The sequence below is a fragment of the Hyperolius riggenbachi genome, chromosome 4 (genome assembly GCF_040937935.1).
Source record: "Hyperolius riggenbachi isolate aHypRig1 chromosome 4, aHypRig1.pri, whole genome shotgun sequence".
NCBI classification, from domain to species: Eukaryota; Metazoa; Chordata; class Amphibia; order Anura; family Hyperoliidae; genus Hyperolius; species Hyperolius riggenbachi.
Genome location: NC_090649.1, coordinates 339,620,998 through 339,644,182, shown reverse-complemented (window position 1 = coordinate 339,644,182; position 23,185 = coordinate 339,620,998). Strand labels below are relative to the sequence as shown.

The 23,185-nt window shown below is 45.5% G+C and overlaps 1 protein-coding gene across 2 annotated transcripts in view; it reads left to right on the top strand.

Moving 5' to 3' along the window:
• The window catches only part of SCAF8 (SR-related CTD associated factor 8), a 593,726-nt gene extending 575,738 nt beyond the window's left edge, over positions 1–17,988 (top strand). For both annotated transcript variants that reach the window (XR_011019400.1, XR_011019399.1), the window contains 2 exons: positions 10,256–10,359; positions 17,686–17,988. The gene's annotated coding sequence lies outside the window, so the exon portion shown is untranslated. The remainder of the gene's footprint in view (positions 1–10,255; positions 10,360–17,685) is intronic.
• The last annotated feature ends 5,197 nt before the right edge of the window (positions 17,989–23,185 follow it).

The following is a 23,185-nucleotide window of genomic DNA, read 5'->3' as shown; positions in this document are numbered from 1 at the left end:
CCACGCACAGCCCTTTTAGGAAGGGATAAGATCACTGTTTTTTACCCGGGTCAGCCCAGGATCTGTAATCGTTGTGGAGGGAGGGGGCACTACAGCTATGGTTGCAAGCAGCCGCGATGTGGTTTGTGCCAGGAGTTCGGGCATGAGGCAAAGGACTGCAATACCATCAAGTGCAACCTTTGCCATAGTTTTGGGCACCCTTGCAGTGTCTGTCCGAACTCCTGGGCAAATTTGCCCGATTCGGTAAAAGAGGCCCTACTAACAAAGATGGAGGAGGAGGGTATACAGTCATACGTTGTGAACCTTCCTCTTGTGTTATCCCCTCAGTCTGTATCTCAGTCCGTTCCACAACAACCTAGTCCCCAACCTACCATATCAGCCTCTATACCCAGTGTATCAACGTCTGTGTCCATGCCCAGTGAAAATTCCGTAGCGGCACCCTCCTCTAGGAAGCCATCTAGTGGGGCCTCTGAAACACCGTGGCAGCAGGTGAAGAGGGTCAGGGGAAAACGCCGCACTGTGAATGAGTCCGAAGGAGCAGGTACTTTCCAAGAACAATCGGGACATCGGAACCCGAAGAACCCAAGGGACAGCCCTACACCTGATAAAACCTTGAAAAAGGTTCCCAGAAAGGAGGGTTCTCGGGATGTGTCTGGAGGCGATTTGGAGGTCAGACCTCGGTCATCTCCGGATGTTTCCCAGACTGGCCCTCAGCCCTCCCCAATCCTTCTCCCTTCTCCTTCCCCACCTTCTGACTTACCTTCCCTTCCTGACTCCCTCCCTCCGCACCCCCCTGATGTACCTCTCAACCCTACCCACCCTCCTACCCAACCTCCAGGAAAGAGTAAACTTTTGGATTTGGGGTCTCTCCATCCGGATGATTTACGTTATCTGGAGGAGAGACTCAAGAAGGTAAAAAAACACAAGTCAAAAAATTTAAAAGACACCCGAAGTCAGAAAAAGAGTGAAGTAGCAACTAAGAAGCTGATTCACCTTTTAGCTAACAGATTTAGTGTCCTGGATGGTGAGCAAGGAGTCTCGCCATCTGAGGAGGACATGGAGGCAGAAGATGAGGGACAGGAGAACATTTCATAATGTTGTCTATGTGTTATGTACTTCTTTTTCTTTTTGTCCTGTGTGGAGTAAGCTGGAGTGAAACTATCTCAATCACTCAAATGGCCGTTCCCCCACCACTTAAATTGGCGACTATTAATGTCGCCAGTATTAAATCAGTAAGAGCTCGCAACCTGGCTTTCTTTTTTCTCAGTAGTTTTGATACTGACATTTTGTTTTTGCAGGAGACTAGGCTCACCTCCTTGGCCGATATCCATCTGGCCAGGAGGGACTGGAGATCCGGTCCGAGCTATTGGTCTCTTGCGGCCGAGCCTTACAGTGGTGTGGCAGTGCTTTTTAGAACTGAAATGGTAACTTGCCGGCGAGTAATTGAAGTAGAGATGGGGAGATGTCTGGTCCTAGACGTTGTTGTGAGAGGACAGAACCTCAGGTTAATTAATGTTTATGCACCTCAGACTTATTGGGAGAGGAGACGTCTTTTCACAGCGATCAGGCCGTACCTTTTTACGACGCAACCGATTGTGTTTGGTGGTGATTTTAACACCATTGTCAGGGTAATGGACAGGGAAGGTACCAACACTCGGTTGCGTCCTGATAGCATTTTCTTAAATAAGATAGTTAAAGAGGCGGGTCTGGTGGATGTTCATGTTCAGCATTCACCAGACCTCACTGGGTTCACTTTTCCGCGACCAGGGAGACAGAGTAGAATAGATAGATTTTTTGTTACAGAAAATTGCACTGCTTCAGCCCCTAGGGTCCAGGCAGTGGAATTCTCGGATCACTGTATTCTATCGGTGGATCTGGGTGCGTCCTGTGCTCCTCCCAGAGGTAGGGGTACCTGGAAGTTAAATTCGTCCCTGCTGTTGGAAGAGAATGTGAGACAGTCTGTTGAGGAATTTTTTCGGGCACAGATCACTATCCTGGAATGCTTTGACAACAGGTCAGAGTGGTGGGAGGTGGTCAAAAGTCGTGTCATCAGACTTTTCAAGGGCCTAGCCAGGAAGAAACAGATTGGTAGAAATATTGCTTACCAGCAACTGAGAAGAAAGCTTGAGATCCTTGTCTCGGAGAACGGAGATCAGGGGGAGATCTCTGAGGTCAAGGCACAACTCAAGCAACAGCAATATGACCGTCTGACCTCTCTGTATTTAGAGAGGGATTATGGCAAATACCACTCGCCTGATCCCTATCAGAACTGCAGACAAGGTGCAGCCCTTAAAACGGTTACTGGGCTCAGAGATGGATCGGGTTCTGTGGAAAAATCCAGGCACGGAATCCTATCCATCGCTAGAGATTTTTATGCTGATTTGCTTGGGAGCAAGCCGATTGACCAGGCAGGAATGGAGACCTTTCTAGTCTCAACTCCAGGTCTGGGGAATGCAGATGTTTCTGACATAAGCCTGACAGAAGCAATCACCGCTGAAGAAGTAGTGAGAGCCATTGATAGTCTCACGCCCAAAAAGTCTCCGGGTCCAGATGGTCTGACAGCCGAGTTTTACAAAGCTTTCAAGATCTTTCTGGCACCTCAATTGGCAGATATGTTTAATCAGTGTCTTGCTGAAGGTGACTTACCACCCTCCATGAGAAAGTCAGCGGTCATTCTCCTGTCTAAAGGCAAAGATCCTGAGATGATTGAGAACTGGCGTCCCATCAGCCTTCTCAACATCGACAGAAAAATTCTGGCAAAAATATTATTCTGGCGTCTATCCCAGGTGACATCCCTGCTTTCCCACCACCAGCACTGCTCGATTTCAGGTAGAGGCACTTTCTCAGCACTTTTGTCTGTCCGGGAAGTCCTGGAACGATGCAGGGCTGAGGGTTGGGGAAAGTACTTGCTGGCATTGGATCAGTCTAAGGCTTTTGATCGTGTCAACCATGAGTACTTATGGCGACTACTTTGTGTGTATGGCCTACAGGAAAGGTTTGTTGATTGGCTTCGCATTTTGTACAAAGAGGCGGAGAGTTTCATGCTTATAAATGGCTGGGTTGGCGAATCTTTCAAGGTTTGTTCTGGAGTGCGTCAGGGGTGTCCACTGAGCTCCCTCCTGTACGTATTCGCGATCGACCCCTTTGTAAGAAGACTAGAGAGCAGTGCGCTCAGTGGAGTTCCTGTGGGCATTTCTGATGTGCCTCCCCTAAAGGTTGTGGCCTATGCCGATGATGTGACGGTGATAGTTTCTGGGACAGAGGAGGCGGAGGTAGTGGTCTCGGAGATTGCGCTGTACTCAAAGGCATCAGGGTCACAAGTCAATCCAGACAAGTGTGAAATTTTCTGGATGGGGAATGATGGTGAGAGCTTCGAGCTTCCTGGCTCCTTTCCCGTGCCTCAACAGAAAATCAAGATTCTTGGCATCGAATTTGGTCCTGGCGATTACGGCCATCAAAATTGGGTGTGTAGGCTAGATGATGTCGACGCCAAAGTAGCACGCTGGAAGAATTGGTCTTTGACCTTCAGGGAAAAGGTGGACCTGATCAAGAGTCATCTGGTTCCAATATTGCTTTACGTCAGCTATGTCGCAATTTTGCCCCAATCTCTGTACACGAGGATCTGTGGTTTGTTTTTTCAGATGCTCTGGGGAAACAGATTAAACATTATGCGCAGGAACATCACCTACAAAACCAGACGGGAAGGTGGCCTAGACATGGTCAATCCAATTGTTTTCTTTTCTCTGCTGTTTATTAAACACAATCTTGGTAGCATGCTTGCAGAGGACCCACCTGGTTGGGTAGGCATTTTCCGGGCATGGTTTGGGACTTCGCTCACAAGTTGGGAAAGCGGTGGCTCAGTGAAAAGTCTGGGGTCTCGTCAGAACTATCTCCCGGTCTATGTTGTCACGTGTTTGAAAAAATTGAGACAGTGGGGTTTGACGGTGGAGGATGTCAGATCGGTCGGGAGGCGTGACCTAACGAAACGAGTGATAGATTCTCATTTTCATGTCTCACTGTACTTAAAAGACTGCCCAGGCGTGCAATTGGAAGAGGGTTTGAGGATGATTAATTCCCCACGCATTCCGAATAAATTGTGGGATATTGCTTGGCTTTCCTTCCATGGCAAGCTCTATGTTAGGAACAATGTTAAGTACTTGAATGTGGATACACGTGGATGTCCTCGTGAGGAGTGTGGTGGTGTCGAGGAATCCATGGACCACTTTTTACTTCATTGTCCCTTTAATATAGAGGTGTGTAAACAGGTGGGTGGGATCCTAGGTATCCCCTTTCTGGAGCGTCTGAGTTACGCTGAGTGGGCATATGGAGTTTTCAGGTCTTACCAGGGTTATGATTTATGCACTTTATACTTAGTTAGTTTAGCCATTAGACAGCACACATGGTTGGCACGGTGTCAGTTAATTATTAGACAAAAATCCATCCCTGTCCAGGTGGTGGTGAACAATGTTCTTGGTGAGGTGTCCAGGATTCGATGCTCGGAGAGGCGTAGGTTGGGCAGGAGTGCTTGGATTCTTGCTTGGCAGAATGTCAGGCCTCCTTAGCTCATCCATGTCTCTCCTGGGTGGGCTTTCTATCTCCTTAACTCACCCTGCTTAGATTTTGATTATTTTCTCAATATTTTTTATGTTCGGCCGCAGACATAACTGAAGTCTTCCCTCCAGCTTACTTGGGGGTTCTTTGTTTTGTCTTGTTACAGTTTTGATTATTTTTTGTCTCGTGTGTGTTATCCCTCCTGGTGTGAGTGGGTTGCTGCATGACTATGTCTGGTTATATGTCTGGTGTTTGGTCACTAGTGGGTTGGTGTAGGGTGGCGGTTTATGTCGTCTAGTCTTGCGTCGTATAAATGTAGCAAATGCATGGTTCTCCTGTTCAGGATTTATGCTTCCTTGTGGATGTCCTATTGGACATAAGATTGTTTTTGGAAATATTTGTTTGCGATATGAGAAGTTGGTTCTTATGTTGGGCGTAAAAGTCCCTTTGTATATAAGAGAATATGCGAAAATGCATTATAGTCAATTTTTGACTTTATGAGTTTTGTACATATTTTTTGTGTAAAAGCTTTATGTTTATGCAGATGTATGTGATTCTTTGATTTGTGTGGTCATTTTTGGTCACTATATTTTCATTTATATTATTTATTGTACTGTAAATTTGTATATATTTTTTACAATAAAAATCACCATTGAAATAGCCCCAATAAACAGGTTTTTGTGACCCTAGGCTATGACCTCTTCGGCCTAGGGGCCCGAAACTCACCAGTCATGTTCCCCCTAAGGGTCCCTACAATGCTAGAAAATTTGGTACTGCTGAGCCATTGCCCTTTGAAAAGATGTGAGATTTTGGAAAGTGAAATAGGGAGCCAATGAAATCCTATGGGGGATTTTACCAATTTTGGACCCCTGTAACTCTGGTTTGCAGAGATGTAGGGACCCCATCTTTGGAATCCAAGTCTAACAATATGTCTTCTACCTGCATGAGACATTTCGTGAGATTCAGACTTTGCTAACGGCCATTGCTGCGATTTATGTACGTCACCATCACTACCATTGAAATAGCCCCAATAAACAGGTTTTTGTGGCCCTAGGCTATGACCTCTTCGGCCTAGGGGCCCGAAACTCACCAGTCATGTTCCCCCTAAGGGTCCCTACAATGCTAGAAAATTTGGTACTGCTGAGCCATTGCCCTTTGAAAAGATGTGAGATTTTGGAAAGTGAAATAGGGAGCCAATGAAATCCTATGGGGGATTTTACCAATTTTGGACCCCTGTAACTCTGGTTTGCAGAGATGTAGGGACCCCATCTTTGGAATCCAAGTCTAACAATATGTCTTCTACCTGCATGGGACATTTCGTGAGATTCAGACTTTGCTAACGGCCATTGCTGCGATTTATGTACGTCACCATCACTACCATTGAAATAGCCCCAATAAACAGGTTTTTGTGACCCTAGGCTATGACCTCTTCGGCCTAGGGGCCCGAAACTCACCAGTCATGTTCCCCCTAAGGGTCCCTACAATGCTAGAAAATTTGGTACTGCTGAGCCATTGCTCTTTGAAAAGATGTGAGATTTTGGAAAGTGAAATAGGGAGCCAATGAAATCCTATGGGGGATTTTACCAATTTTGGACCCCTGTAACTCTGGTTTGCAGAGATGTAGGGACCCCATCTTTGGAATCCAAGTCTAACAATATGTCTTCTACCTGCATGAGACATTTCGTGAGATTCAGACTTTGCTAACGGCCATTGCTGCGATTTATGTACGTCACCATCACTACCATTGAAATAGCCCCAATAAACAGGTTTTTGTGACCCTAGGCTATGACCTCTTCGGCCTAGGGGCCCGAAACTCACCAGTCATGTTCCCCCTAAGGGTCCCTACAATGCTAGAAAATTTGGTACTGCTGAGCCATTGCCCTTTGAAAAGATGTGAGATTTTGGAAAGTGAAATAGGGAGCCAATGAAATCCTATGGGGGATTTTACCAATTTTGGACCCCTGTAACTCTGGTTTGCAGAGATGTAGGGACCCCATCTTTGGAATCCAAGTCTAACAATATGTCTTCTACCTGCATGAGACATTTCGTGAGATTCAGACTTTGCTAACGGCCATTGCTGCGATTTATGTACGTCACCATCACTACCATTGAAATAGCCCCAATAAACAGGTTTTTGTGACCCTAGGCTATGACCTCTTCGGCCTAGGGGCCCGAAACTCACCAGTCATGTTCCCCCTAAGGGTCCCTACAATGCTAGAAAATTTGGTACTGCTGAGCCATTGCCCTTTGAAAAGATGTGAGATTTTGGAAAGTGAAATAGGGAGCCAATGAAATCCTATGGGGGATTTTACCAATTTTGGACCCTGGTTTGCAGAGATGTAGGGACCCCATCTTTGGAATCCAAGTCTAACAATATGTCTTCTACCTGCATGAGACATTTCGTGAGATTCAGACTTTGCTAACGGCCATTGCTGCGATTTATGTACGTCACCATCACTACCATTGAAATAGCCCCAATAAACAGGTTTTTGTGACCCTAGGCTATGACCTCTTCGGCCTAGGGGCCCGAAACTCACCAGTCATGTTCCCCCTAAGGGTCCCTACAATGCTAGAAAATTTGCCACTGCTGAGTAATTGCCCTTTGAAAAGATGTGAGATTTTGGAACTGTAAATAGGAGGCCCAATGAAAGCCTATGGGGGATTTTACCAAATTTGGAGCCCTGTAACTCTGGTTTGCAGAGATGTAGGGACCCCATCTTTGGAGCCCAAGTCTAACAATATGTCTTCTACCTGCATGAGACATTTCGTGAGATTCAGACGTTGCTAACGGCCATTGCTGCGATTTATGTACGTCAGACTCGCCACCATTGAAATTGCCCAATAAACAGGTTTTGTGACCCTAGGCTATGACCTCTTCGGCCTAGGACTGCATTGAACGCGACCCACGCATTGTGCGCATTCTGGACAACACCAATTACTGGGTTTATACCCTTCTGGATCCACGGTACAAACACAATGTTCCAAAACTGCTTGAAGAAAGAGCCAGACAGGTCAAAATGGAAGAATACCAGCAGGCCCTTGTGGAGACTTTAGAGAGGAGATTGACATCCTCCCCCTCCTCTAGCCAGTTGTACGCCGACAGACTGACTTCCGCAAACCCAGGACGACCAGGAGGGCAGCAAACAACACAAGCCGCAGCTAGTGCCCAAAAGGGAATGGTATCGGCAGTGTCCTTGGAGTTGGAAAATTTTCTGACACCCATGCAGCAGCACACAGAACAGCAAGCGTGCAGATCCACCTCCAACACCGATCGCCTGGAGAAGATGGTCAAGGACTACATGTCAGATGGCGTAGCTGTGTTGAACAATCCATCTGCACCCTTCAACTATTGGGTATCGAAGCTAGACACCTGGCACAAACTGGCAATGTACGCAATAGAGGTGCTGGCTTGCCCGGCAGCAAGCGTTATGTCGGAACGCTGTTTCAGTGCTGCCGGAGGCATCGTCACAGATCGGCGGCGTATCCGCCTCTCCACAGAAAATGCAGACCGTCTGACTCAAATTAAAATGAATCAATCCTGGATTGGAAACGACTACGCAACACTCCCGGACCCCAACCAAGTAACATGAACAATGAACATCTGTGATGGGTTAGCGTTTCCGGTCCCTGTTTATTGAACCTCTCATCTGTATTACATTTATGACTGCATGGCGACAAAATGCAAATTGCTATCCGCACGCTTCTTGTCCTCATGCAAGGCCTGGGTTGTTGTGTCTCAAAGCGTGGCCTTCTCCTCCTGCGCCACCCTCCTCTTGTTCCATCACGTGTGCTGCGGCTGGGTTAGCGTTACCGGTCCCTTTTCCTGGAACCTCTTATATGTATTACATTTATGACTGCATGCCGACAAAAAGCATGTTACCTGTGCAAAGAAAACAGACATTTCCCGCATTTAAAAGACAGTTTTCCCTTTGAAACTTTAAAATCGATTTTCTCAAAAACTATAAGCTCTTTTTGCTAAATTTTTTTTCCTCTTGTACCCACTCCCAAGGTGCACATACCCTGTAAATTTGGGGTATGTAGCATGTAAGGAGGCTTTACAAAGCACGAAAGTTCGGGTCCCCATTGACTTCCATTATGTTCGGAGTTCGGGTCGAACACCCGAACATCGCGGCCATGTTCGGCCTGTTCGGCCCGAACCCGAACATCTAGATGTTCGCCCAACACTACTTAAACTGTGTCCAGGTAAACAAAAGTGCGTTGGTATTGGGAGATCAGTATATTTTGTAATATCCTCTTTTCTTCTGTTAATAGTGAACCTGTGGTGTGTCATGCGATCACACAGAGGTTGTCTTGTTTCTCCCACATAAATTCCTTTGGGGCATTTTGCACACATAATCAGGTATTAGATGAGTCGCACCAACACACTTTTGTTTACCTGCACACAGTTTAAGCGATTTCCGTCTCACTGTATTAATGGGTGGCTTCAAATCGAAAAACATGAGACTAACACAAGCAACAAAGTTTATACATTGGTTCAAAACTGTTGAAGATGGTTTAAACAAGGACTCTAACTTGTTGGTGCTGGTACGATGGGTTTTAAATGTCACAATTCTTTTAATTTTTACTATCTTTTCATTTATTTTGTGTGCCATATGCTGTGTCAACTGGTGTTCACTGTCACTATTCATTTTATTTGCTTTCATGTGCTGTTTTTAAATGTCACAATTCTCTTTAGCTTAGAATTTATGGTGCATGTAACCAACCCAGTTACAATTTGAACTCGGAATTTACGATGTCTCCCCATCACCAGAGTCTACTTTATGTTATGTTGAGGGAACTGTTGATCTTATCAATTTAGCCAGGATGCCTGGGAAAGCCTCCTGAGTAACAGTTAAGGCATCTAATTACATTTATGTCTGCTAAAGAATGTTTCTCCTCTGTATGTCAGTGTACAGTATATAGGCTGTGTTTTTCAGTTTTTGTCAGGAACCAGTCCGACAAAGGCTTTTTATAAGCCGAAAGCTCACAGTTTTTTCATCTCTAAGTTAGCCAATAAATGGTATCATCCTGATTCAAAACTCCTTGCCTTTACTGATGGCTAACACAGTACACCACTCTACTGCTTCATGTAAAAAGTTTAGGATGTGGTTTGTGCCCTCCTATTTCACTGTGTTCATAGTGCCTCAACCAACTGCACAGGTTGCACATGTTAAAGGCAAGCCCTATATGCAGTATTAAATGGCAATGAAAACACCAGGAACCAATACTGGTTAAAATCTATAAGCACGTTTCACATGAAATCATGTGGTGGTACTCTTTTAAGTGGCATTGAAGTTTAGTTGCCTACTTTGTAGATGAGGAATCAGATCTGTCATCTGAGGAATTATGAGTGTTACCTTTGGCTTTATACTAATTTCAATTCAGTGTTATTCACTTTCAATTTTATGACCCCATACAGTCCCGAGTATATTTATGTATGGGGTCATATATAAAACTATAAAACAAAAATATAGTTTTATTTTCAAACACCAAATCTCATGGAGTTTTAGCAGGGATGTAGATTTCCTTCAAGCCTACCACACAAGCTGGCACCTTGAGGTACATGGCTTTTCACTAAAGGGTAGTGTGGTATGCATACCTTAGGTAAAATGGTAATATCCACATAAAAATACATATATTCCTGTTAAACAATAAACACAAAATGTAGTAAATGTGGTAACCTGTCCAATCTTTTTCTTTTCAGGTGACTGATGTATTAGAGGAGGGGATCCCCACTGACATTTACTCACATAGGAGCCTTACTGGATGTTTCAGTTAGGAACTCACTCCCCAGGGTTTAAATGCAAGGTATGATTTAAGCTTATATGATTTATAGATTTACATTTATTATACAGTATACTTTTTGCTCTTTTTTATTGTATTGTTTACTCAACTAGTTTTAATCTTTATACTGTTTCGAATCTGAATTTTTGTGATAGTTTGTATTTGTTGTACTTCACTGTAAATACCCATATGGCAAGCATCTAGTCTCCTTATATTTCTGGTGCTTTAAACCTTTACAAACATTGCTAACTGTGGGCTATGCTCTTCGTAAACCAGACTGTCTGTTATAGGGCTGGCTTCTGTTCTATGGGTGGTCTTGCAAACCCTCCTATTTTCAGTTTCATGTGGCTAATACCTGTGCTTTTAATGAAGAATAGACACAATGACTGCTGCAGCCAGCGGAAGGCCTCTTGGAGTGTGTCTGTATGTTTTTGCTTTTATCTTTTGTAATGGCTAAGATCAATGTCTTAAGCTTTGTACACCGCTTTAAAAAACTGGTATCTAGTTGGCTGAGAGCTTTGTTTGCCACACTCACCCAGCCCACTCTTTGACACAGTGGCGTAAGGATCACCATAACAACCATAGTAGTTGCTATGGGGCCCGCAGCAATGTGGGGCCCAACGTGTTTACCCAGGGCGAAGTGTTTGGGCGTAAAGTTTTACCCGCATAAAGTTTTGCGCGTAAAGTTTTGCGCGCGAAAAGCTCGTTTAGACGTGCTAAGGGGGTTTTCACAGGCGTGCTAACAGTTAGCACCGCTTTGTGAATCAAGCCCGAAAACTCTGTTCTTTGTAATGCTAAATACAATTGGGTACTTACTTATTATACTGTCTGAAGAGTTTGGCAGTTCCTTGTTTAACCATTTCAGCCCGCGGGTATTTTTCACCTTATGCATCAGAGCAATTTTCACCTCCCATTCATTCGCCAATAACTTTATCACTAATTATCACAATGAACTGATCTATATCTTGTTTTTTCCTCCACCATTTAGGCTTTTTTTTGGGGTGGTACATTTTGCTAAGAATTATTTTTTTTTCTAAATGCATTTTCACAGGAATATTAAGAAAAAAATGGGAAAAAAATCATTATTTCTCAAAAAATCATTATTTCTCAAAAAAAAAATCATTATTTCTCAGTTTTCAGCCATTATAGCTTTAAAATAATACATGCTACCATAATTAACCACTTAACGACCGCCCCCAGCCGATGGGCGGCGGCAAAGACCGGGCCCAAACGACCGCAATACGCCCATCGGCGGGGGCGGCTGCGGGAGTGTCTGTGCGGCGATCGCGTCATTCGTGACGCGATCAGCCGCCGGGGACTGGCTCCGCCCACCGTTCGTTGTAACCCGCCGGCCGTTCGGAAGCGCCGGCGGGTTACTAGCACCCGGATCGCCGCATGTAACAAGTATAATAGGCTTTGTAATGTATACAAAGCCTATTATACTGGCTGCCTCCTGCCCTGGTGGTCCCAGTGTCCGAGGGACCACCAGGGCAGGCTGCAGCCACCCTAGTCTGCACCCAAGCACACTGATTTCCCCCTCCCCTGCCCCCTGATCGCCCACAGCACCCCTCAGACCCCCCCCTGCCCACCCCCCAGACCACTGTTTGCACCCAGTCACCCCCCTAATCACCCATCAATCACTCCCTGTCACTATCTGTCAACGCTATTTTATTTTTAAGTCCCTAATCTGCCCCCTACTCCCTCCTGATCACCCCCCCACCCCTCAGATTCTCCCCAGACCCCCCCCCCCCCAGACCCCCCCCCCCCGTGTACTGTATGCATCTATCCCCCCTGATCACCTGTCAATCACCTGTCAATCACCTGTCAATCACCCGTCAATCACCCCCTGTCACTGCCACCCATCAATCAGCCCCTAACCTGCCCCTTGCGGGCAATCTGATCACCCACCCACACCAATAGATCGCCCGCAGATCCGACATCAGATCACCTCCCAAATCCATTGTTTACATCTCTTATCTCCTCTAAACACCCACTAATTACCCATCAATCACCCCCTATCACCACCTGTCACTGTTACCCATCAGATTAGACCCTAATCTGCCCCTTGCGGGCACCCAATCACCCGCCCACACGCTCAGATTGCCCTCAGACCCCCCCTTATCAATTCGCCCGTGCAATATTTACATCTGTTATTCCCTGTAATAACCCACTGATCACCTGTCAATCACCCATCAATCACCCCCTGTCACTGCCACCCATCAATCACCCCCTGTCACTGCCACCCATCAATCAGCCCCTAACCTGCCCCTTGCGGGCAATCTGATCACCCACCCACACCAATAGATCGCCCGCAGATCCGACATCAGATCACCTCCCAAATCCATTGTTTACATCTCTTATCTCCTCTAAACACCCACTAATTACCCATCAATCACCCCCTATCACCACCTGTCACTGTTACCCATCAGATTAGACCCTAATCTGCCCCTTGCGGGCACCCAATCACCCGCCCACACGCTCAGATTGCCCTCAGACCCCCCCTTATCAATTCGCCCGTGCAATATTTACATCTGTTATTCCCTGTAATAACCCACTGATCACCTGTCAATCACCCATCAATCACCCCCTGTCACTGCCACCCATCAATCACCCCCTGTCACTGCCACCCATCAATCAGCCCCTAACCTGCCCCTTGCGGGCAATCTGATCACCCACCCACACCAATAGATCGCCCGCAGATCCGACATCAGATCACCTCCCAAATCCATTGTTTACATCTCTTATCTCCTCTAAACACCCACTAATTACCCATCAATCACCCCCTATCACCACCTGTCACTGTTACCCATCAGATTAGACCCTAATCTGCCCCTTGCGGGCACCCAATCACCCGCCCACACGCTCAGATTGCCCTCAGACCCCCCCTTATCAATTCGCCCGTGCAATATTTACATCTGTTATTCCCTGTAATAACCCACTGATCACCTGTCAATCACCCATCAATCACCCCCTGTCACTGCCACCCATCAATCACCCCCTGTCACTGCCACCCATCAAACAGCCCCTAACCTGCCCCTTGCGGGCAATCTGATCACCCACCCACACCAATAGATCGCCCGCAGATCTTCTCTCCTCTAAACACCCACTAATTACCCATCAATCACCCCCTATCACCACCTGTCACTGTTACCCATCAGATTAGACCCTAATCTGCCCCTTGTGGGCACCCAATCACCCGCCCACACCTCAGAACGCCCTCAGACCCCAGCCCTGATCACCTCGCCAGTGCATTGCTTGCATCTATTTCCCCCCTCTAATCACACCTTGAGACACCCATCAATCACCTCCTGTCACCCCCTAGCACACCTACCCATCAGATCAGGCCCTAATTTGCCCCGTGTGGGCTCCTGATCACTCGGCCAAACCCTCAGATCCCCCTCAGACCCCCTTCCGATCACGTCCCCAGTGCATTTATTGCATCTATTTTCCCCTCTAACCGCCCCCTGAGACACCCATCAATCACCTCCTGTCACCCCCCTAGCACTCCTATCCATCAGATCAGGCCCAATACATCCTGTCATCTAAGAGGCCACCCTGCTTATGACCGCTTCCACAAAATTTGCCCCCTCATAGACCACCTGTCATCAAAATTTGCAGATGCTTATACCCCTGAACAGTCATTTTGAGAAATTTGGTTTCCAGACTACTCACAGTTTTGGGCCCGTAAAATGCCAGGGCAGTATAGGAACCCCACAAGTGACCCCATTTTAGAAAGAAGACACCCCAAGGTATTCTGTTAGGTGTATGATGAGTTCATAGAATATTTTATTTTTTGTCAAAAGTTAGAGGAAATTGGATTTTTATTGTTTTTTTCACAAAGTGTCATTTTTCACTAACTTGTGACAAAAAATAAAATCTTCTATGAACTCACCATACCCCTAACGGAATACCTTGGGGTGTCTTCTTTCTAAAATGGGGTCACTTGTGGGGTTCCTATACTGCCCTGGCATTTTAGGGGCCCTAAACCGTGAGGAGTAGTCTAGAATCCAAATGCCTCAAAATGACCTGTGAATAGGACGTTAGGCCCCTTAGCGCACCTAGGTTGCAAAAAAGTGTCACACATGTGGTATCGCCGTACTCAGAAGAAGTAGTATAATGTGTTTTGCGGTGTATTTTTATACATACCCATGCTGGGTGGGAGAAATCTCTCTGTAAATGGACAATTGTGTGTAAAAAAAATCAAATTGTCATTTACAGAGATATTTCTCCCACCCAGCATCTGTATGTGTAAAAATACACCCCAAAACACATTATACTACTTCTCCTGAGTACGGCGGTACCACATGTGTGGCACTTTTTTGCACCCTAAGTGCGCTAAGGGGCCCAAAGTCCAATGAGTACCTTTAGGATTTCACAGGTCATTTTGCGACATTTGGTTTCAAGACTACTCCTCACGGTTTAGGGCCCCTAAAATGCCAGGGCAGTATAGGAACCCCACAAATGACCCCATTTTAGAAAGAAGACACCCCAAGGTATTCCGTTAGGAGTATGGTGAGTTCATAGAAGATTTTATTTTTTGTCACAAGTTAGCGGAAAATGACACTTTGTGAAAAAAAACAATTAACATCAATTTCCGCTAACTTGTGACAAAAAAAAAAAATCTTCTATGAACTCACCATACTCCTAATGGAATACCTTGGGGTGTCTTCTTTCTAAAATGGGGTAATTTGTGGGGTTCCTATACTGTCCTGGCATTTTAGGGGCCCTAAACCGTGAGGAGTAGTCTTGAAACGAAATTTCTCAAAATGACCTGTGAAATCCTAAAGGTACTCATTGGACTTTGGGCCCCTTAGCGCAGTTAGGGTGCAAAAAAGTGCCACACATGTGGTATTGCCGTACTCAGGAGAAGTAGTATAATGTGTTTTGGGGTGTATTTTTCCACATACCCATGCTGAGTGGGAGAAATATCTCTATAAATAGACAGTTGTGTGTAAAAAAAATAAAAAAATTGTCATTTACGGAGATATTTCTCCCACCCAGCATGGGTATGTGTAAAAATACACCCCAAAACACATTATACTACTTTTCCTGAGTACGGCAATACCACATGTGTGGCACTTTTTTGCAGCCTAACTGCGCTAAGGGGCCCAAAGTCCAATGAGCATCTTTAGGCTTTACAGGGGTGCTTACAATTAGGCACCCCCCAAAATGCCAGGACAGTGAACACACCCCACAAATGACCCCATTTTGGAAAGTAGACACTTCAAGGTATTCAGAGAGGAGCATAGTGAGTCCGTGGCAGATTTCATTTTTTTTTTGTCGCAAGTTAGAAGAAATGGAAACTTTTTTTTTTGTTGTTGTTGTCACAAAGTGTCATTTTCCGCTAACTTGTGACAAAAAATAAAATCTTCTATGAACTCACCATGCCTCTCACTGAATACTTTGGGATGTCTTCTTTCCAAAATGGGGTCATTTGGGGGGTATTTGGACTATCCTGGAATTTTAGCCCCTCATGAAACCTGACAGGTGCGCAGAAAAGTCAGAGATGCTTGAAAATGGGAAAATTCACTTTTGGCACCATAGTTTGTAAACGCTATAACTTTTACCCAATCCAATAAATATACACTGAATGGTTTTTTTTTTATCAAAGACATGTAGCAGAATAACTTTCGCGCTCAAATGTATAGGAAATTTTACTTTATTTGAAAAATGTCAGCACAGAAAGTTAAAAAAGTCATTTTTTTGACAAAATTCATGTCTTTTTTGCTGAATATAATAAAAAGTAAAACTCGCAGCAGCAATCAAATAGCATCAAAAGAAAGCTGTATTAGTGACAAGAAAAGGAGGTAAAATTCATTTAGGTGGTAGGTTGTATGACCGAGCATTAAACCGTGAAAGCTGCAGTGGTCTGAATGGAGAAAAAGGCTCTGGTCCTTAAGGGGCGAAAAGACTGTGGTCCTGAAGTGGTTAAAACATATGTATTTTATTTGTCCCTTTGTTCCGGTTATTACACCATTTAAATGATGTCCCTATCACAATGTATGGTGCCAATATTTTATTTGGAAATAAAGGTAAATTTTTTCGGTTTTGCGTCCATCACTATTAGGCGGTCCTGGGAACAGACAAGCGATACACCCTCTTGAACTCTCTCTGTGTGTTACTGGCCGGGGCTGGAGACTCTATTAAGATGAAGGAGCAGCCCAGCTATACAATCCTCTTCACCTCTTAAGATGCAAAGGGACACCCCTTCTTCAAAATCTTTTAACTTGGCAACAGAGCATTACACTGACACAGGGCCTGGTGTAATGGAAAGCCAGGACTTTCAGCTTTTCAAATAGGTTAAAATCTTGGTAGTGGAGCAAACAGAACTTAAACAAGGAACTGCCAAACTCTTCAGACGGTATAATACGTACAGGGCTGGGCTGAGGCAGAGGCAAGAGAGGCTCCAGCCTCAGGGTGCAGTGTAGGAGGGGGTGCACAACTCACTCAGCTATTATTCCACTATTGTGTTTGAAGCAGAGAGAAATAAGAAAAGAGGATACATGGCAGTGACTGCAAACCAGATAATTAGAGATTAAGGTGTTGGGGGGGGGGGGGGGGGGGTTGAGGGCCCTGGGGCACCTTCTTAGTCTAATAGCAATCAATGTGTGATGGCTGGGGTGGGAGGGTTGGAGGGGCTCACTTTGGGGTCTCAGCCATGGGTACTGGAGGACCTTGTCCCAGCTCTGAATACGTAAGTACCTGCAATTGATGTGAAATACTTTTTCTTTATATTAAAGCGGATCCGAGATGAAAAAACTAACTATAACAAGTAACTTGTCTATATATCTTATCTAAAGTTTAAATAGTTTACACAGCAAATCTAGCTGCAAACAGCGTTGATAGGAAATTATTATTTCTTCCTGTGATACAATGATAGCAGCCATGTTGTTTGTAAACATTACACAGAGGCAGGCTTATCTGTATCTTGAGCACTCAGCCTGTGAAAAAACCTACTCCCCCTCCTCCCTCCTCTCCTCTGCCTCTGAAATCAATGGCTAGTAACACCTCCTCCTCCTCCTGCCCAGACTGAGCTCCCATGAGCCCTTGCTACTGCCAAGGCTCTCTGAAAAACCGTGGGCATGGTTTATTTAGTTTATAGGGAATTAGAGTATTAAAACAAAAACAAAAAAATATTTGGCTTGAGAAATGCCCTATAAACAATAGGAAAGGAACACAATTATGCAATGAGTAAAACTTCACCTCGGATCCACTTTAAGAATGTCTTTTTAACGGTTTCATGATAGGAAAAATAACTAGAACTTTAAAATCAAGGATTTAAAATTATTAAGATGGTTAATATTTGCTTCTGTAATACTAATTACTGTAATGTTTATGTTTGTCTAACAGAAAGTTGGAATGGTGTTCTAGAACAATATAAGGTGCCCGCGGTCAGAGGATTCTACAGCTCAGCCATCTCCTTAACAGCTACTGCCATCACTAAACCTTTGTGGATATATGACACAATACTTGCTTAAGAAGAGATATTAGACACAACTCTGTAATACATTAATATTTGAAATGGTGAACATGGTGTACCGTATGCACTCATACGCTTCTAAATCTCTGTCTTTTCTTCTGGGCCCCAATGTGGTATTTGGACATGGGCTTGCCCCCCCCAACGCTATTCTGTTCAGTGTATGCTCCTGTGGGGGACAGAGATTCCGGGGGCGGGGGGAGGGGGGGGAGTGTAGTGCCGCCAACCCTCTTACCACCTAAGTCCCGTGGTAGAAATCCTCATCAGAGATGAGCGAACACAGGGCCGGTTCTAGACTTTTTTCTGCTTGAGGCAAACTTGTGAGGATGCACCCCCTCCCCTCCAAATTGGAATGATTGCACAGCACCCAACAATTTGCACCGCAAGTTATAGCTTGAGTTAAGCCCCCCAAAAATACCCTCAGTATAGGTAGGTAGCCAGGTATAGGTGCCCTCAGTATTGGTAGCTAGGTACAGTTGCCCCGGTATAGGTTAGCCAGATACAGTTTCCATCAGTATAGGTTAGCCAGGCACTCTCTTCACTTCCTGTTTATGCCTAGTGCTGCCTTCAGACGTGAGTGGGTACAGTTTTGCTTCTCAAAACAGTGATCGCTCATCCCCACTCTCGATTATATTCTCAAAAAGTCTGAATTAAAGAAACTCTAAACTAAAAAAAAAAGGATTTATACATAACTGAGGCTTCTTCCAGACCTCCATAGTCTTTATGGCCCCTCAGCTCCTTTGGAATCCACTTCATCATGCTGATGTTGCGCCTCTTAAAAGTCTACAAATTAGCTCAGTTACAGCTATGGCGCCTCTTCAATCACATACTCCCGTGCATTCAGTGCATGCATGGTTCAAAAATTATTTTAACTGCTCATGCACAGAATGCTCCTGGCCATGGCTGCCATGCACAGGTTCTTGGGTGTGCGAATGAGGAGGTGCATGGACGGGACAGAGCATGCGCCATAGTTGCAACTAAGGCCAGTGAGAGAATTCTGAACAGAGCCTGCAGGCAATCAGGGGTCATGTGACCATTATATGCTCCAGTCAGTGAATGGCATGTTATAAATATATACAGGAAAAATGTTATAAATACTATGCCATCACTAACTGCTCTGTTTATTGAATTATAAAGAAAGTGATAATACCAAAAGATGACTGCTCCTCACAGCACACTGCTGTCAGTATTCTAGCTGGCACCTCCCTCCTCTCACCAGAGATCACCATGACCATGCCTTCTATGGTCCCCACATTTGGAGAGTGGGGAGGGGACTTGACCCACCTCTGTGCTAAATTGCAGACGCCCATCCCCGCTGCTTCCAGAGATATTGTATACGTACCAATCTTGGGAACCAACGGGGCTGGGGGTCCCTTCTCTACCCTCCAAATTTGGGTTTCATAGGAGGCATAGTCACAGAGATCTTTAGGTTCAAAGTTGCAGCACTAGGAGAAGTTAGGGAGAGGTACCAGTCTAGCAAGAATACTGACAGCTGTGTGCTGTGAGCAGCACCAGCAGGGTTGAGGAGCGAGATCCCTGCATAGGAGTGCTGGCAACACCCTTGTGAGTAGCATGATGAGCATGGAAGGGGGAGGAGGAGGTAATCTGTGCTGGCACCTGGAGAGCACAGGCCTGGTTATGACCACTGCAACCATGGGCCCTATGCCACTGCATATAATATAGCTGGTACATACATTTGGATAGACAGTAGGGTAATCTAAAGTTCTATCCCTGACAATATTCTAATAATTTTAGACCGCTTTAGGAATCAACAAGGAATAATCTATAGCAGGGACAGGAAAAGGAGTGCTGTACACAGTTTTAAACTGTGAAAAAAAGAAACAGGATTAAAGAGAAACTGACTAAGAATTTAACTTCATCCCAATCAGTAGCTGATACCTCCCTTCCCATGAGAAATCTTTTCCTTTTCTCAAACGGATCATCAGGGGGCTCTGTGTAGCTGATATTGTGATGAAACCTCTCCCACAGTGGGATGTCAGGACCATGGTCCTGACAGTTACTTTTCTGTGAACCTCAATGCATTGTGGGAAATAACAGCTGTTTTACTGTTTACAGCTGTTTCCAACTGCCAAAGAAGCAAGCAGCATCTTCTTCCACTGACATCACCTGCCAGCAGTAAAAATGTCACCATGTGATAAATGTCAGAATGTAAATCAGGGAGAGGAAAGATTTGACAATGGGCAAACACTGACTAAATCATTTATACATAATTATTGTAAAAATGAAGCACCTTTTTTATTACATTATTTTCACTGGAGTTACTCTTTAAATTGTGTGTGAGATCAAAGCTCCACGCATGGTGCAGCCCACGTGACCACTTCCTTAGAAGCTGGTTATGTGGGCCATGCCACGCGTTGAGTGTTCCTGTCTGCCTCTATCCACCCTCACTTGCCACTGCAGCCAAGTTTTACATTTAGGATTCTGTTCTGGGGTATGTCATATATTTATTCATCACTGTACATTTCCTGTTCACTGTCATCAGGGCAGTTTCTAGGGGTGAGGGTGCATGCATTTTGCCTCCTCTCCCCCCCCCCCCATAGAATGGGCACACTATTGTGATGTGGTAGCCAGAGGTGACCCCCAGTAGTAGCCCCAATATAGCTAGCCAGAGGTAGCGCACGGTATTATTTAGACAGAGGTAGCCCCCCACCCTGTATAGGTAGCCATATGCAGTTCCCAGTTTAAGATGCCCCCAGTATGGGTAGTCAGGGACCCCCGTCCCCCTCCATGTAGGTAGTCAGGGAGCTTAACATGTAGGTAGCCAGAAAGCCCCCTCCATTTAGGTAGCTAAAGAGCTCCCCATGTAGTCAGAGAGCCCTGTTTAGCCAGAAAGTCCCCCTTGAAGTCCCCCATATAGCCAGAGAGACCCTTTTAGGACAGAGAGCCTCCTGTTTAGCAAAAGGCCCCCGCCACCCCATTTAGGTAGCCAGAGAGGCCACTGTATAAACAGAGAGCCCCCTGTTTATCCAGAGAGTCTCCAAGTTTTGCCAGAGAGCTCCTGTTCAGCCAGAGAGTCCGCATTTAGCCAGGGAGCCCCCCATTTAGAAAGCCAGAGAGCCTACCCCCATTTAGGTAGCCAGAGAGCCCCAAATAGCCAGAGAGTGTACTCCTTTAGCCAGAGCCCCCTCCCCCCACTTTTTTTTTAGGTAGGGAGAGTTAGACCTACCACGTAGGTAGTGGGAGTCCCCTTTAGGTAGCCAGGGAGAGGAACCATTTAGCCTGAGAGCCCCCCCTTCAGCCAGAGACCCCTTTAGCTAGAGCAGAGGGAGGGGGAGTGCAACAGCATTTGGTGTCTGTAGGTAGCCACATTGCAGAAGGGTGAGGAGGGAGCTTGCAGAGTGGCAGCAGAAGCATACTGTAACTCACTTGCCCTAGACCCACACGTGCCATCTGCATCTCCTGTCCTGCTTCTCGGCTTCCTGTATCACTGGTAACAGCGCCCCCTATGGTCATGCTTTCACCAGTGAGACAGGAACCCGAAAAGCAGGAATGGAGATGCCGGCACCGTGCGTGTCTTGGACAAGTGAGTTATGCTCCCCCTTCCACTCTGCAAGCTCCCTACTCGCTCTCCTGCAATCTGGTTACCTACAGGCGCCCACTGCTGCTGCACCCCACCTTTGCTCCCACCGTAGCAGCGCTCCGGACAAAGTCCCATTCTGCCCGCCCCTAGAAACGGGCATGACTGGCATATATTGCCATATCATCAAGTATTTCTGGTTGTTCGTTCTATATATAAGAACGATATAATTGCACTTTATTGCTAACATTTGTGCACTTAACTTCCTTATTTGCACCTTGCACTTTGGTGATTTTAATCACAGCATACATTACAGACCCAGGTCTTAGATCACATTCCCCAACTGGGTTCTATCTATTTTCACAGTGGCTAGGGTTGCCCTTTGGTAGAGAAGGCAACATACAATCTGATTTCCCCTTGCATAGTCGTGTGTAGGGTGATCTGCTTTAACGGTGTCTAGCGCACAATTTTAATTGTTTCTATGTTGGTTTGTAACTCATTGTTAAATAAAGATATTTCATGATTACAATTGGTGGTGCAGCCCTTCTTTTCCAGGATCCCTTGCTCTTTGTTCACTTTCATTTGCTGAATTTGGTCCTGTGGCTTGTGGTGTGAAGATACAGTGGGTTGCAAAAGTATTCGGTTCCCTTGAAGTTTTCCACATTTTGTCATATTACTGCCACAAACATGAATCGATTTTATTGGAATTCCACATGAAAGACCAACACAAAGTGGTGTACACTTGAGAAGTGGAACGAAAATCATACATGATTCCAAACATTTTTTACAAATAAATAACTGCAAAGTGGTGTGTGCATAATTATTCAGCCCCCTTCGATCTGAGTGCAGTCAGTTGCCTATAGACATTGCCTGATGAGTGCTAATGACTAAATAGAGTGCACCTGTGTGTAATCTAATGTCAGTACAAATACAGCTGCTCTGTGAGGGCCTCAGAGGTTGCCTAAGAGAATATTGGGAGCAACAACACCGTGAAGTCCAAAGAACACACATGACTGGTCAGGGATCAAGTTATTGAGAAATGTAAAGCAGGCTTAGGCTACAAAAAGATTTCCAAAGCCTTGAACATCCCACGGAGCACTGTTCAAGCGATCATTCAGAAATGGAAGGAGTATGGCACAACTGTACACCTACCAAGACAAGGTCATCCACCTAAACTCACAGGCCAAACAAGGAGAGCACTGATCAGAAATGCAGTCAAGAGGCCCATGGTGACTCTGGACGAGCTGCAGAGATCTACAGATCAGGTGGGAGACTCTTGGTCTTTATGGAAGAGTGGCAAGAAGAAAGCTATTGTTAACAGAAAGCATAAGAAGTCCCATTTGCAGTTTGCCACAAGCCATGTGGGGAACACAGCAACCATGTAGAAGAAGGTGCTCTGGTCAGATGAGACCAAAATGGAACTTTTTGGCCAAAATGCAAAACGCTATGTGTGGCAGAAAACTAACATTGCACATCACTCTGAACACACCATCCCCACTGTCAAATATGGTGGTGGCAGCATCATGCTCGGGGGGTGCATCTCTTCAGCAGGGACAGGGAAGCTGGTCAGAGTTGATGGGAAGATGGATGGAGCCAAATACAGGGCAAACTTGGAAGAAAACCTCTTGGAGACTGCAAAAGACTTGAGACTGGGTCGGAGGTTCACCTTCCAGCAGGACAATTACCCTAAACATAAAGCCAGGGCAACAATGGAATCAGGGTCGGACTGGGACACTAAGGGCCCACCGAGGAAGTTTCAGCCTGGGGCCCGCCCCCCCCACCCCCCCATCCCATTTTGGGCTCACATATACATGTACTCTAGAAATGTTGCATGA